This window comes from Enhydra lutris, unplaced genomic scaffold, assembly GCF_002288905.1.
Source record: "Enhydra lutris kenyoni isolate GAN:26980312 unplaced genomic scaffold, ASM228890v2 scaffoldscaffold40, whole genome shotgun sequence".
NCBI lineage: Eukaryota > Metazoa > Chordata > Mammalia > Carnivora > Mustelidae > Enhydra > Enhydra lutris.
In genome coordinates, this window is record NW_019154124.1 from 17,122,010 (window position 1) to 17,139,792 (window position 17,783).

The following is a 17,783-nucleotide window of genomic DNA, read 5'->3' on the forward strand; positions in this document are numbered from 1 at the left end:
GTATTAATCTAAAATCATTGGCTTTGAAAACATCAGTAAAGAAGCATGTCTACCTTAACAAAATAAAATCCTAGAGTCAACCCCAATCCTTACCACATTGTATATTGTACTGTGTTTAGAAGCAAGCACCACAATTCTGGAAGCATTTGCAATAAGAGAAATATTCGAAGACAAAAATTTAAATTTTGAGGGCCGAAGGTGAAATTTCACAAAGGGACCTCCCCCTTAAGGCCACTGCTCCCTAAAATATCCTCAGTGGTCATCACACCCTTTGGTGAATTTCCTGAGAATTACAAGAACCTTTCAGACAGTTACCAGCTTTAAAGAATTTTCCAATGACATTTAGCCTGTTTTCATCTCAAATGTGCCACAAATCAGCAGTGTGGCTTTGAACAAGTCATTAAAGGGCTGGAAGCCTCAGTCTCCTCCTGGGAAAAATGAGAGGCTGCTTTGCACTCTCTGGGGCTCCTACTGTTGATATTTCATGATCCAATCAAACTCAAAAAGAAAATGGCCTACTGTAACACGTAGGCTTGACATTAGGTCTAAAGGCACACTTCTCTGAAGTTGGAATCAGTGTGGGGAGGGGGGAGGTCAGCATATCTCCATCTCTAGACTCAGGTTTCCTCCTAAACCGCACGGGGTGGGTCATGCTCAGGGAGCAAGGGCAGATGCTGCCTCCCAGGCTGTGTGCATGCACAGGCAGAGCAGCCCCGAGCCAGAGGCCTCTTCTTAATTCACTCTACAGAACCGTCTAGGCTCCTTTGAAAGGAAAAGCCACAGTTGGGTGAAAATATTCCTCGGGTACTAGCCTATCTGGTGAGAAAATGGAAAGCACAGATGCACCTGTGACCTTCTCACTCATTTCTCTCTTTTGAACAACAGCAGCAAAGCCATCCTTAAAGAACTGAAAGAACTGCCCCCCTTACATGGACTTATGAGAGAAATCAACATGGGACTTTAATGACGTTTATTGGTAAACAGGCTTCAGAAGATACTGAGTTGGATTCAGATGATATGTCCGTAATTTTGAAGGTTTTTCTGAGGCGTGTCAGACAGACCTTCTGAGTACTCAGTCCCCACAGTCTCTTCCATTGATCCTGCTATCACTCTTTCTTCCTATTTTGAGCCTCTTTCCTGACCCGGGTGCCACAGATAGACTGGGGCACACTCAGAAGTCCAAACCGCGTGGTGGACGAGCCCAGCCTGCCTCACCTTAGACTAGGATGTGGAGAAGTCAGGAGACCAGATGGGGAGCGATGGAGTGATCACCTCCACCCTTCATGCTGCTTTTCCTCTCATACCATTTGGGGCCAAAGCAAGGGGAGCCAGATACCCTGCTTCCACACTTCAAACTCTCTTCTAAAATACCAGGAAAGGAGAGCCTGGGTGGCTCAGTGGGTTAAAGCCTCTGCCTTCAGCTCAGGTCAGGATCCCGGGGTCCTGGGATCGAGCCCCGCATCAGGCTCTCCGCTCAGCAGGGAACCTGTTTCCCCCTCTCTCTGCCTACTTGTGATCTCTGTCAAATAAACAAACATAATCTTTTTAAAAAATAAATAAGTAAATAAAAATAAAATAAAATACCAGGAAAGACCTGTTGAGGAGATGATATTAAAGTGAGACCCTAACTAATGAGGAATCCAGGCTGGGAAGTGTAGGAGTGGCGCGTACTGAGAAGTCTAGAATACTTAGGAAACGTAAAGCAGAGCAATGTGTATGGAAGACAGCTTGGGGGTTACAACAGCTCTAAAGGCATTAGGAGAGGTGGACAAAGGCCAGATCCAACAAGACCACTGGCTTTGCTGGGTTCCCCTGATTCAGACCACATGGACGGATTTGAGTGCAAGTAGTTTCTTTGGGAGCCAGCAGAGAGAGTGAGTGGGAAAGTGAGACAGAGAGGGAAGGCAGAACAGGGTGCATTCATGAGCAGTTTATGGCTGTGGGCAACTGGGGCTCCACCGCATGGGGAACCTCTGGCCGAAAGCACAGAGCACACCACCTGAAGCCAAGAGAGGTGGGGCATTTATCCACAAATGCTTGTCCATCATTGGTTGAGACCTGCTCCTGGGGCATTAACTCCTAGGGGCTTCCTGGGGACCCCCTCAAACAGGTGACTGCAGTTGAAAGCTCCCCAAGGACACAGGTACAATAAATCCCCAGGCCTTGTGGGCAGGACACTGTCAGCACTTGCTATAGCCTTGTAGACAAAGATCAGGACTTTGGATTTTATTCTATGTGTTTAAGAAGACACTGAAGGGTAGTAGGCCAGTCATTAACACTTCCGGTAGACAACTTAAGATGGTTGTTCTTACTGCTGCATAGGAGTAGGTTGGAGGCAGGTTGGCAGCACAGTGGAGGTGCCATTTATTCTAAAGCTCAGTGTAGTTCAAGGTTACGTAGTTCTCTCCAACCTCTCTCACAGAGGCCAACCCCAGCATCTGCTGACCTTATCTACCCTTTCAGCCATCCCCTTCCCAAAGCCACCCTCCCCTTTTCTTGCCCAAAGGTACTTAATCCTCTCACCTTAGACCATTCAGATTCAGGCTTTTCCAGAAAGACACATTGCCCAAGCTTCTTCCTCACCTACCTGACCCACAATGTGTCACTTACATGAGGCTGAAGTGCCACCTCACTTCCCAGCAGCACTTGACACCCACCAGTAAATGAAGGACACGGGGAAAGGATGACACTTTCAAAAAAGTACTCAAAGCTATATGAAGCCAGTCAGCCTGGGTTCCAATCCTAGATCTCCCAATTCCTTCCCATGTGACCCGTAACAAATTACTTAACTTCACTGAATCTTTATGAGGAGGAGAAAATTTCTTCCATAGCGAGCTGTGAGAAATGAGTGAGATAGCATTGGCTCGAGTGTCTGGTACATAATAAGTGGTCAATAAATAAGTGTTCATTACCATCATTATTATGAATGTACAATGAATATTCAAATGTACCCTTACCACAGAGTCACATTTTGGGGTCAGAAAGAAAATAAAGCAGAAACACACACACACCCCTTTGTTTACTCTGATGATCTGTCTGGTTTGGAGTAAGGCCAAGGTTTTCTCCCATTACCCTCAAAAATTACACACTGGCTGTATTCACTGTTCCCTGAACATCTAAGAAATCATTTGACTTATTGCCTGGGCAGTTCAGAATGTAAGCACAAAGAACGCCAAGCAAAATTTAAGAAATCTTAAGCACATACCTGATACCACCTGACACTCCAATGCCAAAGCAAAATAGGAACTCTCCATTCTTATTTTAAAGCTATTTTATAGGGATAAAATAATGATTGGGCCTGGAAATTCAAGTGTTATGGGCAAAAACTAATATGATGTAGAGGATTGGATCCCACCCGCTCTTCCCCGTTTATATGAACAGCATGACTTTGGCAGCAATTAAAAGCTAATGGCTTGCCAATGATGAGCTCTTCCATCAAAAAAGATAAATTAGACACAATTTGGGACTTGTTTGGTTTCAACATCCACCCATTCCCTAGTGCCAAAATTTAAAAATGGACCAATCAAATCTCACATTCCTCACTTATTTAAACAAAAGTGGAAAATTACTATACTGACCCACACACAGACTGACCTTTTTAACAGGTATAATATCTGAAAAACTAGTGAGAAAAAAGAGCTTCTAACTCCATGGCTCCCCTTTTCCAGGCCACACCCACAATGACTAAGCTCTCAGGCAGTGTGGAGATGCTTCCATTGAGTAGTTTAAAGAGCACGGACTTGAAGCCAGGAAACTCCATCTCTGGACCTCCATTTTGTCATCTGTAAAATGACTGTTGAATGACAGAGGGATAGGAAGTCTTTAGATTTAAATATCTATACTGTCTGACGCTGCTAAGGCAACTCAACCAATGCTTCCCTGCCTAAAAAGAAAGGGAGGGGCTTCTAAACTTTTCTAGAAAGGAACAGTGGTGAAGGAGCAGGGGCAGGACACGGACAGAGAAGGGCACAGTAGCCACTCTTGTTCAAAAGCTCTCTGGAAACCACCATGAAGAGCGACATAGAAGAAATGAGGAGTAAGCGAGGTGACACACTTCCTAACCCCTACTGGAGAGATGAAGAGAAAAGCTGATGCTCTCCACAACTCTAAAATACCCAAGCTTTACATCACATACTCAACTTTCAAAAGACAGATGATCCCTGAACCACACAAGTTTGAACTGTGCAGTCTATTTACATGCAGATTTCTTTCAATAAATACAGCACAGTTCTATAAAAGTGTTTTCTCTTCCTGATGTTTTTGATAACATTTTCTTTTCTTTAGCTTACATTATTATAAAACAGTATAAAATACATATAATACACAAAATATGTGTTAGCTGACTGTTTATGTTATCAGTAAAGCTTCTGGTTGGCTCTGGGCTATTAGTAGCAAAATTTTTAGAGTCAAAAGCTATACATGGATTTTTGACTATGCATGGGTCGGCACCCCAACCCCCACATTGTTCAAGGGCCAAATGTATTTTCAAAATCATTTCAAATTTGTCAACACTCTAAGCATCCTCCTGCATATCTAATAAATTTTGGCATCTTCTCTTAGAGTTTGTATGCCAGAACACAATACCTCCATTGGTATTTTATTTCAGGGAGTGTTCTGCCTCTGTGCACTCCAACATTACAAAGACTGTAGGGTTTAGGGATTGTATTTAACCATTTCTTCCACCAGCTTCATGCTCATGCAGACCCACTATAGTCTTTTGTCAATTCCATACCCCGCACCAGAAAAAAAGTAGAATGTCTTAAAAGTTGGGAGGGATGGTAAACTTTAGCAAATTCTGTCTTCTCCTCTCTCAACAAATGTACAAAGACACGACACATATAGAGGCGTCACCAATATATGCCTGAGCAATGCTCTCAGCCACACTGCAACATGATTAAGTCAGCTGCCGCCACAGGTGTTTTGTTCCTGCCATAATGAAGTTAATATAGTGCAGAGGTTGTCCTACCTGGGAGCGTATAGAACCACCAGGAAGATGTTAAACCACAGACTGCTGCTGCCCGCCCTGCTGATGATTCAGTCTAGGATAGTGCCTGAGAATTTGCATTTCTCACAGGTTCCTAAGTGCCTCTGATGTTGGCTGTCCAGAAACCACACTCTGAGTACCACAGGCACGGGGAGATCTCTGAGCATCGGGTAAAGTAGATCAGAGCCTCTCTGGGATCAAATGAAGTCAGAGAAGGAAATTCAGGTTCATTTTATCTCTTCCTTAAATTCAGATCCAATGAACATTTACCAAGTAATGCGAGGTGGTGGAGTAAATGTTCTCACACACTTCAGGTTCTCACAACAACCACTGCGATTGCTGTTATCATCCTCATTTTTTTAAAAGAGTTTATTTATTTATTTGATAGACAGAGATCACAAGTAGACAGAAAGGCAGGCAGAAACAGAGAGAGGGGGAAGCAGGCTCCCCGCTGAGCAGAGAGCCCGATGCGGAGCTCAATCCCAAGACCCTGAGATCATGACCCAAGCCGAAGGCAGAGGCTTAACCCACCAAGCCACCCAGGCGTCCCTGTCACCCTCATTTTAAAAAGAAGCAAACTGAGACTGCAGAGCGATTAAGAAATTTGCCCAAGACCACAGAGCCAGCAAGAGGAGAGTCAGAATTCAAGTTCAGGTCCACAGACTCTAGGCCTGTCTGGTGACTTCAGTGATGTCGTAACTTCCCACTCTCGGGGAGCTGCCAACGGCCTCCGAGCGGAGGTTGTGAATGGCAGTGACAGAGGACGGGGAGCTACTGCAGGAACAGCCGACAGAGGAGCCTTGAAGGAACTCTTCACATGCACATCTGGCTAAGTGGGCTGACAGACCAATTCCCCTCCCTGTACCTCAGCTCTGCCAACTGTGAAATGAAAGACCAAAATAGTTGCCACCTACCCTTCAGCTTGTTCCCAAGAATGAGATAAGAGCTCTCAGCTATTATATAAGAAGCATTTTTCTTTCCAACCCCTCAGCTTGCTGAGTAGTCTGAAAGACTCCAAATCTTATAAAAGACGGGTTCATCTTTACTCTCCTGAACTTGTTGCAATGGTCACCCTGTTCTCCCATCCTCTGATCTCCACTCCCTCCTCTGGCCCTAATACCAACAAGCTGGGAACTCGAAGTTCAAAGTGTGTTCCTAAGACAACACCTGTATTTCAGAAACTCCATTTGTTCCCACAGAGTAACTGACTGGGGAATTTTTTGGAGAGCTCAGTTGGACACATTTTGAGGTGTTTCTCAGATTCCGCCCTCACTCTGTACTTCACGGGCCCTGAAGGCATATGCTGTAGGCGCTGCCTGCTGAAGAACTGGCAGGAGGCCTGTCACACCTATTTTGTAAGTTTAGAAGGGCTGTGTCAAGAGCCTCGTCTTCTTAGAATTAAGACTCTTACAGAGTTGAGTTGGTCTTGTCTCATGAACAGAGAGAAATGCTCAGGTTCCGCAATCGACAATGAGCAAACATCGCAAAGAATACAAAAGTGCTCCAGAGTCTAATTGTGCAAATAAGAGACTGGTTTCCTTTTGTTTCCTTTTCTTGGCTTTGTCTCTCGAAAATAAGGCCCAGCTTCCCTTCTCCCCAATCTCTCCTCGTGGGTGTTGTTTATCAGTGCAATGGAGTGAGACCCAGAGAGCCTTACCCTTGCTCTGAAGTTCTGATTGTAATGGAAATGGTAGCAGGGGTGAACTGTCATTGTGGTTATCTAACGATCAAGGACAGCATGCCTGAGTGAGAGTGCAGCCAGGTCTCTGGCTGTCACCACGTGGCTCATTCTGCCTCTCCTCTCACTGCCCTGCCAGTGACGAACTGATCTGTGAAAGCCCTTGGAGGTACTTTGAGTAAGAAAGATACTTTATATCTGCTTACAACAAATCCTCAGAGGAACAAAAACAAAAACAAAACCCATTTCATGCACAAATTTCCCTGCCTGACTCTTTCTCCATTCACTTCCCCATTAGGTAAGTCTTCAGCACCCAAAGAATTAACTAGATTAAAAAAAAAAAAAAATCTAATGGCCAGTTCCTGCGAAATGAAGAGATGGACACACAAAGAAAAGAAACCAGAACCCACGGTAAAAATGAGGAAAGTCAAGTCGGCAGTACGGAAGGAAAGAGGCTCTGTGGTCTTTAAGCCACTAATTTAAGACAATTACCAGATCCCAAAGTCAACATGTTCTGTTTCTACCACTGGCCAGTAACGAGGATAACTCATGAAAAGCCCAAAGCCTGTAGTGTAGCCTCCTGGCAACTTCACTTAACACACGAAATTCTAATAGACTGATTTTTCACTTCCAGCAACCAATCTAATGCTTCTATACATAGACTCAAAAGTGCTGTCAGGCTCTTATAAGTCCATCCTCCCAAATGTACCAAAGGGTTGATTTGAGATGTCTTGCTGCCCAACTGGGGATGACACTTGCATTTTGGTTTTGCGATCCAGCTTCTGCCTACAGTGCATTTGCTTTTCAAAAAGACTTTGCCAAGACTGCAGAAAGAGGTGAAGGACTATTGATAAGAATACTGAGCTTTTATCAAAAGCTGCTTCTTGGAAGTGAACTTGGCCCAAATTCAGAGTTCTTCCCTGTTGCTGATTGATCCCAAGGTCCCCTTGGGTAAAACCCAGTAAAGTCATTCTTGGGCCTTTCTTACATGCACATGTTAAGCACTTTGGACAGCTGGGATAAGGAGGCTAAAAGGCTTCCTTTATTCACTCAGTCAGGATTTATTAGATATCTGAAATGTGCCAGACTAACAAATAGAACATATTTTTTTCATCACTAGTTGTCATGTACGTTCATGTAGAAGTAACTGGTCCATTCTTCTTGAAGCATGATGCCACAAGATAGTGGATAGAAGAGCTATTCTTCTCCCTTCTTCACAGCCTCTAAGGTAAGTCCCATGGGGGAAGAGTTCTGGAGCATTGAGCCAACTGCTAACTATATTGCTTTGGTAACTCCTATTCCATTGGCTTAAACCTGATACAACACAGGATAACACATAGCTTCCCAGAACTATCGACATCCAGAACCCAACCTCACTTAGGACATTTTCTAGAACATCTACCTATGCAGCAGAGAATTTCTTAAGTGATTTTAAAGACAGTGGGTTATTCTCCCACCCATTTCTGGGCTTTCTCAATCACCACAGATAACCAAACAGGCCCAATATTAGAAAACTATCTACATAATATGGCTGATCTTTTTTAAATCTTTTGAAAATTCAAACTGCCATCATTCTTATTACATAATGTGGTTAAGTATTTCTTGTCTAGCTTTACAGGATTCAAATCTATTCTTTATTGCTATATAGACAAGTATAATAAAAAGAAGTTGTATTCAAAGAGTCCTTACTAGTTCATAAAACATCATATAGTTAGCAAAAACATCTTCTCATTTAATCACTTTAACATTCACTGAGCTAACACTTATTAACCCCTGGATAGATTTCCCTGGTGCCTAGAACAATAGTTCGTGGATGAAAAACAAGACATGGTCTCTGCCCTCAAGAAATCCAGAGTCCAGAGGCACCTGGATGGCTCAGTGGGTTAAAGCCTCTGCCTTCGGCTCAGGTCATGATCCCAGCGTCCTGGAATCAAGCCCCTCATCAGGCTTTTTGCTCAGCAGGGAGCCTGCTTCCCCCACTCTCCCCAACTCCCTGCCTTTCTGCCTACTTGTGATCTCTATCTGTCAAACAAATAAATAAAATCTTTAAAAAAAAAAAAAAAAAGAAAGAAATCCAGAGTCCAGTGGGTAAAAAAGACAAGTCAACAATAACTATAGTATGACATAAGCACAATAGAGAAATATAAAGGTTCAGTAATAGGAGAAAGCTAACAGGCATTAAGTACTCAAAATGTAAAATGGTATTTGGAGGAGTTCTGTTTACTTATAGATTCCTAGATATCACGGATATCTAGGTATGTGTGCATAGCTAGAAACATAATAAGGGGTGCCTGGGTGGCTCAGTAAGTTAAGTGCCTGCCTTTGGCTCAGGTCATGATCTCAGGGTCCTAAGACCCCGCCCCACTTTGGGCTCTCTGCTCAGCAGGGGAGTCTGCTTCTCCCTCTCCCTCTGCCTCCCCTCTCCCTGCTTGTGCTATCTCTCTCACTCAGTCTCTCTCTCTCTCTCTCTCTCTCTCAAATGAATAAATAAAATCTTTTTTTTTTTAAAGAAACATAATAACATATTTTTGACAATGGTGAGTTTTGGAAGACTCCAACATTTCTTTGTTGGTCAGAATTGATGTCCTTTCCTGTTATGGTACTAATTCCCAGATATCCCTGAAACATCTCTCTTCACAGCCCAACAGTCCAATGGTTCACCATAGAACCAGCCAACCATAATGACAACAACCACAAAATATTAGCAGTGGCTGATTATTTGCTAACAAGTCATGTGCTGAAGAACTGACAGCCAGTGACCACTTAGAAATGTATCTGATTGTCAAAAAAGTAAAAAAAGAAGCCATCTACTTAAGCCTGCTTTTGATTAGTTGAGCATCATTTGCATGAACAGGAGAGGCAACAATGATTTTTGAGGAGGGTGAGAAAGGCAAGCAGGGAGGAAGAAACCAAACATGAATTGAAAGCAGATGACACAAAGCCCCTGGCTCATGTAGTTCCACAAGAATGAGCATTAAATTTCTTGCAAAAGGGCGACTATCAGAAAGAAAGAAAAAAAAAAAAAGGTTGTAATAAATCCTGACAAGAGCCAACAAAAGAAAATGCTGGACAATTTGTTGGACAAATATTCAGTAAGGCTGATCCACCTCACTGTGTTGTTGTAAAGAACAGCTAATAAAAAAATTGTCAAGGACACTACAAACATAGAAGAATGAACCAATAATAAGAACATTAATAATAAGGGAGGGCCTAGGAATGAAACCAGTTCCATCAAGACCAAAGATGTTGAGCAACCCGCGCAGAAATAAAGAAAACAGATATGACTGCCTGGAGGTAGTCCAAACAAACAAGAAGCAAAATATTTTTTGCTCTTAATTTTTAAAAAGAAGACAAGTTTACAGGGTATAAGACTATAAATAAACATTGGCCAATGGGCTCTTGGTTTTCCCCCGAGGCAGCTCCCTTTGAAATGACTTCCTGGACAGAGGGCATGAGGGAGTTGAAGGCTCCTTCTGTCCTCCCTAGAGCTCATGGTCCAGGACAGGAAGGCTTTCCTCCCTAGTCTCGACAATTTAGGATTGGAAAAAACATTGGAAGGAATCCAAAGCTGTGGTTCATTTCATTCTTTCATTTCCTGCCTTTGCCAAATGCGAACAATTACAAACAAATGTTGTCTTCACAAATACTTTCTTCTAGATGAACATTCTCCTCATTTTGGTTGCTTATGTGTATGTGACTTGAGAAACACTTTCTAAATCCCCAAGGTGACAGGATTTCCACATAATGATAATGATTATTTAATGTCATCATCACAATGGGCTGCCTGGGCAAATGAAATGCTTGCTTGGTCTAAAGCATTCACTCAAGTGAGGTAAATCAACTTTCCAGGGTACCAGATTTCCCATCGGGACCCTAAAGAAGGTAATTCATTACCCAGGCATTCTCCACCCTCGACACAAGTTCTTCATTTGCTTAACTGTCAGACTTCCCAGCCAGTGTGGGGAAGTCCAAGAGAGATAAGAATATGCTGAGAAGGTCCAGGCTAGCTGGATATTTTTAGTCATAGGAAGATAGTCCAGGGTGATAATAATCCTCATAATATAACCCACAGAATGTGGCCCGTCTTACCTTTCAAAGCACTTTGATGGCATAAATCATCCCCTTTGATCCTCACAATAATCCCTGAGGTATGCAAAGCAGGTATTATTATAGTTAGCACCTGGCTATGGCAGCCACAAGGGCAGAGACAAATGGCACAGAGTAAGCCTAGAAGACACAAGGAAGCAAGAAAGCGTTACCAGGAAGAGGGGCTAAACCCAAAAACCAAAAGCCTCAAAGGCACTGAGTGTCTGGGACCAGGGGCCAAGTAGAGTGAGGAGCCACAATGGCACCCAGATGAAGAAAGGTGAAGAGGCTCAGGTGTCCGGTTGGGCAGACCAGGTTTAAAAGATTACTGTTTCTAAGACCAAAAGCAAGATAGTAACTAAAAGGAACCAAGCATCCGCTATTTGCCAGGTGTTTTTCTGTAAGATATTAACAGATTTAATCTTCACAACTAACCCATGCCACATAGATATTATGAACCCATTCTTTCCAGATGAGAAAACTGAGGCTCAAAAAAAGTGATGTTAGTTGCCCAAGAGGCCATATCTGCTAACCGGAAAAGATGAGATTCAGGGTCCCGGAGAAGGACAAAGCAACAGAGGGCTGGAGGCTCTGGCCAGGAATAACCAGCAATACGTTTAGGGCAGCAACAATAAGAGTATCAAGAAAAGAATTTAAGAACAAGGAACAAAGGCTTCTGGAGCCCTGCATTCTGTGTGTACTTTGTGCCCTAGAGTTTTATCAGAGGCTGGGCTCACCGTGCCTGCTGAGGAGGCTCGTCTGACTGTGGTGGGAGAGTTGGGGTAATAAGCAAGATGACTCCTGCCAATGATCCCCCTTTTGCAGATGAGGAAACTAAGTCCCAAAGAGCAAAGGTCACAAAGAAGCTGGCAACAAGTTGCTTTTCTTCTGCAGGACCAAGAGGAAGGAAGAATGTCTGAAAACACAGAAGTTTGGGAGGATCATGGTAGCTGGCAAGAGGTCTGCTGCTGGTGAAAGCCCGGATGATGGAAGGAAGTAAAATGGGCAGAGCCCAAGGAACAAAAAAGGGATCTGGGGTAGTGGAAAGGAATATTCTCTCATTTCTTTGTTGCAGCACATTGGACAAGATATTTCTCTGACTTTCACCTGTGAAATGGAATGATTCTGTGAAGATTAAACACTTATAAAAGTTTGAATGCTATTTTTAAGCATTAGAAAGAAGTTTTGATGTTGAGAGAGATAGGATGTTCTCTGGGGACAGTAATGCAACAGACAAAAATAGCATTTGTATTAGGAATGATCCCCTTCTTTGCATTTCATAAGATATTTTTATTCAAAACCTACATTCTCCAATCCTCATGAATTCACCCTATGTCATAAGCAAGACTTTCGATTCTAGGAAGCCCACAGAAAGCCATTTCAGTGACCTTTTACTTCTGCAAGACTTACATGTTTCTTCTGACAAACCATGAACCATTCCACTTTAAACAAAGAAGATTCCTCCTGGAGGAAGAATTAATCAAGGGCAATAACATTCTTCCTGAACCTTATTACCACATAAGGGTTACAGACAGTCAGTAATAGTGCATGAAGACTTCAACCAAACTGCCTACAGCTCCTCTAAAATTGATTTGCCCAAGAGAGCCCATGTACATTCATGTCTGCAGTGAGTCCAGGCAGCAAAGAGAGTCATTTCCAAGAAGTTATGCCAGGTGTGAGCAGTGTCACTGGGAGAATGGCCTGCACAGGCGCTTAGAAAATTTCACCTTACAAGTCTGGAATAATTCAGAGAATCTTTTGAGTCAGCAAGAACCTCGTAGGCCCCTGGTCTAACTCCCAACTCTAACCCCCCTGGTCAGTGTCCTCCCAGAACTAACAAGGCTTCTTTATACAGATCTGGGTTTGGGTAAATTATTTCTAGGAAGTGCCTACAGGACTCCTGGATATAAATTCAATAGTACCAAGAGCCACTAAATGACTCATTCAAAATGTCTTCAACTTCTCTAATCCTGTTATTCTAATATTATTTTTGAACGCCCGTATTTTATAATAATGGATTCTTATACACACCACCTGCCAGCACCACCACAAGCCACTTAGCCTCCTGAACAGTCACTGGGCTGCTCCTCTTCCCCATCTTCCTCCCCAGACCCCTCCACAGACCACAGCCCTAGCTCACCTTCCAAACACAAACCCAGTGTGGGCTAAGGACACTGGCCACAGAGATGACCTCCCCTCCTGGCCCTCCCCACTGGCCAAGTGAAAACAGGGAAGGGCTCGAGTCTAAAATCAGACCAGCCAGACCTGTACTTAACCCTGGCCCTGCCCATCAGCCTCAACCCCATCTGGCCGGATTGTTCCATGACAGGGCGTAACAAGTGGACATTAGTTTACTTTAGATTCGCAATGGAAGTCACCTGGCTGCCACCAGCTGGGTACAAGAGGAAGACCCCAACAGTTATAACCAGGATGCAGCAAAGCCCAAGAACCTGAAAGGGGCTACAAAATGAAACTTTTAACCTCCCAACTTTGTAGTTGTATGTGTGATGCATGGTCCTTCTGTCATGGAGTTAGATGGGCCTCCATGCTGCTACTGAAGTGGGAAGCAGACCCTAGGCTCTGACTTCGTCTCATAGGTTAGCCAGGAACATGTCACTAAAAACATACAGTATGATTAGTTTTAACATTCCAGGCCAGGGGCGCTTGGGTGGTTCAGTCGGTTAAGCATCTCTTTTTTTTTTTTTTTTAAGATTTTATTTATTTATTTTTTTGACAGAGAGAGAGAAATCACAAGTAGGCAGAGAGGCAGGCAGAGAAAGAGGGGAAGGAGGCTCTCTGCTGAGCAAAGAGCTTGATGGACCCTGATCCAGGACCATGAGACCATGACCTGAGCCAAAGGCAGAGGCTTAACCCACTGAGCCAGCCAGGCAACCCAAGCATCTAACTCTTGATTTCTGCTCAGGTTTGATTTCTGCACTCAGCGGGGAGTCTGCTTAGGATTCTCTCTCTCTCCCTCTTCCTCTGCTCCTCTCCCCCTCAACCCTGCTTGCTCTGTCTCTCAAATAAATAAATAAAACTTAAAAGAAAAAGAAAAAAAAAAGGTTCCAGGTCAGCACAAGTTATTAAAATGAAACATATCCAGAGCTGGCTCCTCAATGAGTTTTATCTTTCTGTATCTCAGAATTAGGAGAAGTCTTACCTAACATTTGCTTCAGGTGACTCAGTTGTCATTAAAGTGGAGAAGGGGGGAAACTCAAGGGGTTATCTCTGCCTAAATGCCCCAAAACAGCATCGTTTGGCTGGGCTTAACCAACAACTGGGACCATGTTGTTCTTTCTTTCAGGATGAGTGGTTCTCTACATAAGAAATGGGGAGAAAGGCCCAGAGAGGCTGGGACCACGGAGGCCAAGAGAGCCCAGCAGCAAAAACCATCCACCTCAGTTTTACCACAAACAAGAGGTAGTTTTCAGAACACAACCTTAGAATAAGCTATACAGGACCTCAAGGTTGCAGGGAACGGGAAGGCCTGGCTGGAACTCTCCCCGGCAGAATGAGCAGCTGGCTAACTTGGTAACCAGCAGTTCTCTCCTGCCCCCCAGTGCCCTTGGCTGCCCGAAGTCCCCACTCTGCCCCAGACTCGAGATCTTTCCTCCAAGTCACCTTCTTCTGTGTCCTATTCCCTAGGGCAAAGCACTGTATTTTCCAAGGTAACACCTAGCTAATCTAATATAATCTAATCTGAAAGAGTTAGTGAGTATTATTAGATTAATGTGCTAGTACTCCTAGAAAATACAATTTGCATTCTGGAGACACATCGCCTTAAACTGAAGGAGTGGGAATTCCCATTGCCCTGGCAGGCTAGGAAGGGAGGCAGTTTTGCAAGGGCTGGGAATTTGAACACCAATTTTAAAAACGTGAAACAGACTTGCCTATGCCTACAGCTGGGAAGGTTTTGAGTTCCATTGTTTAAAACCTCTTGGCTCCACATACTCTTTTCCTAACTTTTCCCCACCTCCTCAGTATTGATGTGTTCAGAGGCCCCAGGCTTTCTTTTGACCTCAGATCATAAGAGTGTTTGGTAATGCTTAGGCTGTACTTCATTAGTGGGGATTTCAGTACTTCTTTAAAAGAAAAAACACCACCTCCCCAGTTATTTAAAGTAATCATGCCTTATATTTAATTCTTTTTATTTGGGTCTATTTTTGGTCAAAATAAGCCTCTTCGGGGATATGCAAGACCTCTTAGAAAAGAGAGTTGTATATACACTACATGTCTGTAGAATACTGTATATGTTACACACATCTGTGTATATATGCTACCTGTGTATATAATATATGTCCTAAACCAGTTAGACACATTGTCTCACTCCTCATCACAACTCCATGAATTAGAAGCTATTGGCCCCATTTTTTTCAAATGAGAAAACTGAGGCACTAAGTCCAACAAATTAGCCAAGATAACATAGTTGAAAGTATTGGAGGAAGAATCCAAACACAATTCCAGGCCAAAACTCTCCCTCTTGATCGCTACCTTCTCCTAACAGATGTGGGAAAGAGTGGGTACGGGAAAAGCAACAGTATTTCTACTGTCTTGAGCTTTCCCACTTTGCAGGGTGGAGTCATTAATTCTCAAAGTATGTTCTCCAGACCAGCAGCATCAGCATCCCCCATGAAATTTGTTAAAAATTGCCAAATCTGGGGCGCCTGGGTGGCTCAGTGGGTTAGGCTGCTGCCTTCGGCTCGGGTCATGATCTCAGGGTCCTGGGATCGAGTTCCGCATCGGGCTCTCTGCTCAGCAGGAAGCCTGCTTCCCCCTCTCTCTCTCTCTCTCTGCCTGCCTCTCCGTCTACTTGTGATCTCTCTCTGTCAAATAAATAAATAAAATCTTTAAAAAAAAAAAAATTGCCAAATCTGGAGTCTACAGACTTAAGGATCTAAGTTTCCAGACTTAAAGAATCAGAAACTCAGGGCGCCTGGATAGATCAGTTGGTTGAGTGTCCGACTCTTGATCTCCGCCCAAATCTTGATCTCAGGTTTTTGAGTTCAAGGCCCAAGTTGGGCTCTGCATTGGGCATGGAGCCTACATTAAAAAAAAAAAAAAAATCAGGGGCATCTGTGTGGCTCAGTCATTTAAGCGTCTGCCTTTGAATCAGGTCATGATCCTGGGATCCTGGGATTGAGCCCCGCATCAGGCTCCCTGCTCAGTGGGAAGCCTGCTTCTCCCTCTCCCTCTGCCTGCTGCTTCCCCTACTTGTGTTCTCTCTCTCTGTCAAATAAATAAACAAAATCTAAAAAAAAGAAAGAAAGAAAGAAAGATCAGAAACTCTGGGGGCAGGGCCCAGCAATTTAACAAGCATTTGCACATTATTTGGATGCATACTCATGTATGAACTACTGTACTAAGCCACCACTGTAAAATCTTGAAATTTGAGGAATGGGTGCAGTAACCCCTTTTTAATATTTAATCCTTGAATCATTCCTTTTCAGTTAGAAATTTGCACATAATTTTATTGTAACTCTAGAGAGATGTGAACAAATGAACATTATTGGCCCGTGCTTGATGGGTGTGTAACACCATGAACAGAAATAAGGTAATCAATGCAAAAAGTAGTTTTGCAAAATCCTATAAAGTGGTCTAATAAGACCGAGTTTAAAAGCAGTGTAAAGAGTACTCTTACATTTAGAAAGGGGGAAAAGTTTTATCTAAATTGGCTATGCCAAACTGTCTCCCATGAATCTGCTCCCTGCTCGTACAAAATTACATACAACACTAAGAAAAGCACCTCTAGAGTTCATTTGACTTCTATAAACACCTTGCCTCATCCTTCCTTTTCATTTTGTGCTGCTGATTTCTTTTTTTAAGATTTATTTGTCAGAGAGAGAGAGAGAGAGAGAGAGCACAAGCAGGGGGAGTGGCAGGCAGAGGGAGAAGCAGGCTCCCTACTGAGCAAGGAGCCTAATGTGGGTGGGACTCTATCCCAGAACCCCAGGATTATGACCTGAGCCAAAGGCAGACACTTAACCAACTGAGCCATGCAAGCATCGCTGTGCTGCTGATTTCTTAAGCCAAAATAAGACAGAGAGGCCACCTTTGCTCTGGGAAAAGCCTGCCAGTCTGAGGCCTCCATACTGCTTGTAGCTAGAAACCCTACAGCAGGAACAGCCCAGAACACAGGTAGGTGCTCCATGCACAGCAGTGCTTAATGACTCGGGTCTCAGAAGAGTCTCTCAGGAAAGCAAGTTCTAGACTCAGTTTCTCAGACCCAATGAGTGTTCTGTTTCCTTGGAGCTTATTCAGTATTAGCCTAGGTGTGCCTTAAATAAAACAGGAAATGCGGGGACATCAGTATATTCCAACAAGAGAAATTATTTGGATCTATTCTCAAACTGGGCCAGAAGTCAGCAATAGAGGGGAAATTTCCTCCCTGGGACTAATGCCTTGACCTCAACCTCCTCAGACTGGGGTTAAACCATTCACACCCTACAGGGACAGAGCTGGTCTGGTGGAAAACAAAGGTTGGAGTCTGTAGTGACATTGGCTGGCAGTGCAATTCCAGCTGGCGAACCTGCTAACCCCTTAGCAATTGTTCCTACCTGGGTGACTTTGGCCCGGTATTTCACCTTCTGGAGTCTCAGTTTCCTGAACTGCTTTTAATTTTTTTTTTGGGGGGGGGGGGAGTTATTATACAGCAAACAGGAATAATTTCTACCAGGCAAGAATGAAGAGAAATAGGGCATAGTGGCCTCTACCGCCAGGCCTACCTCAGGAGATGCTAAATGAATGTCGGCTCTTTTCCTCTTCCCCTTTAAAGTGCTGAGGTGGATTTTCACCTGACTCCATGGGAGCATTACCCTCAAAGAGCAGTCACCAGGGGTTATATAAACAGGGCTGTCTAAACAGGGGTTAAGTGCCCTGTTAACAGGTCTCAAAACATATCCCAGAGAACCTGGTATAGGAGTGGTTTCCCATCTAGAAATAGAGAACAAGGCTGGGATGCCTCACAACCTAGAGGGGAAAACTATAATCCCCCAGTCTGGGTCAGATCACAGCCCTTCCCCTAAAACCCCAGGGGAG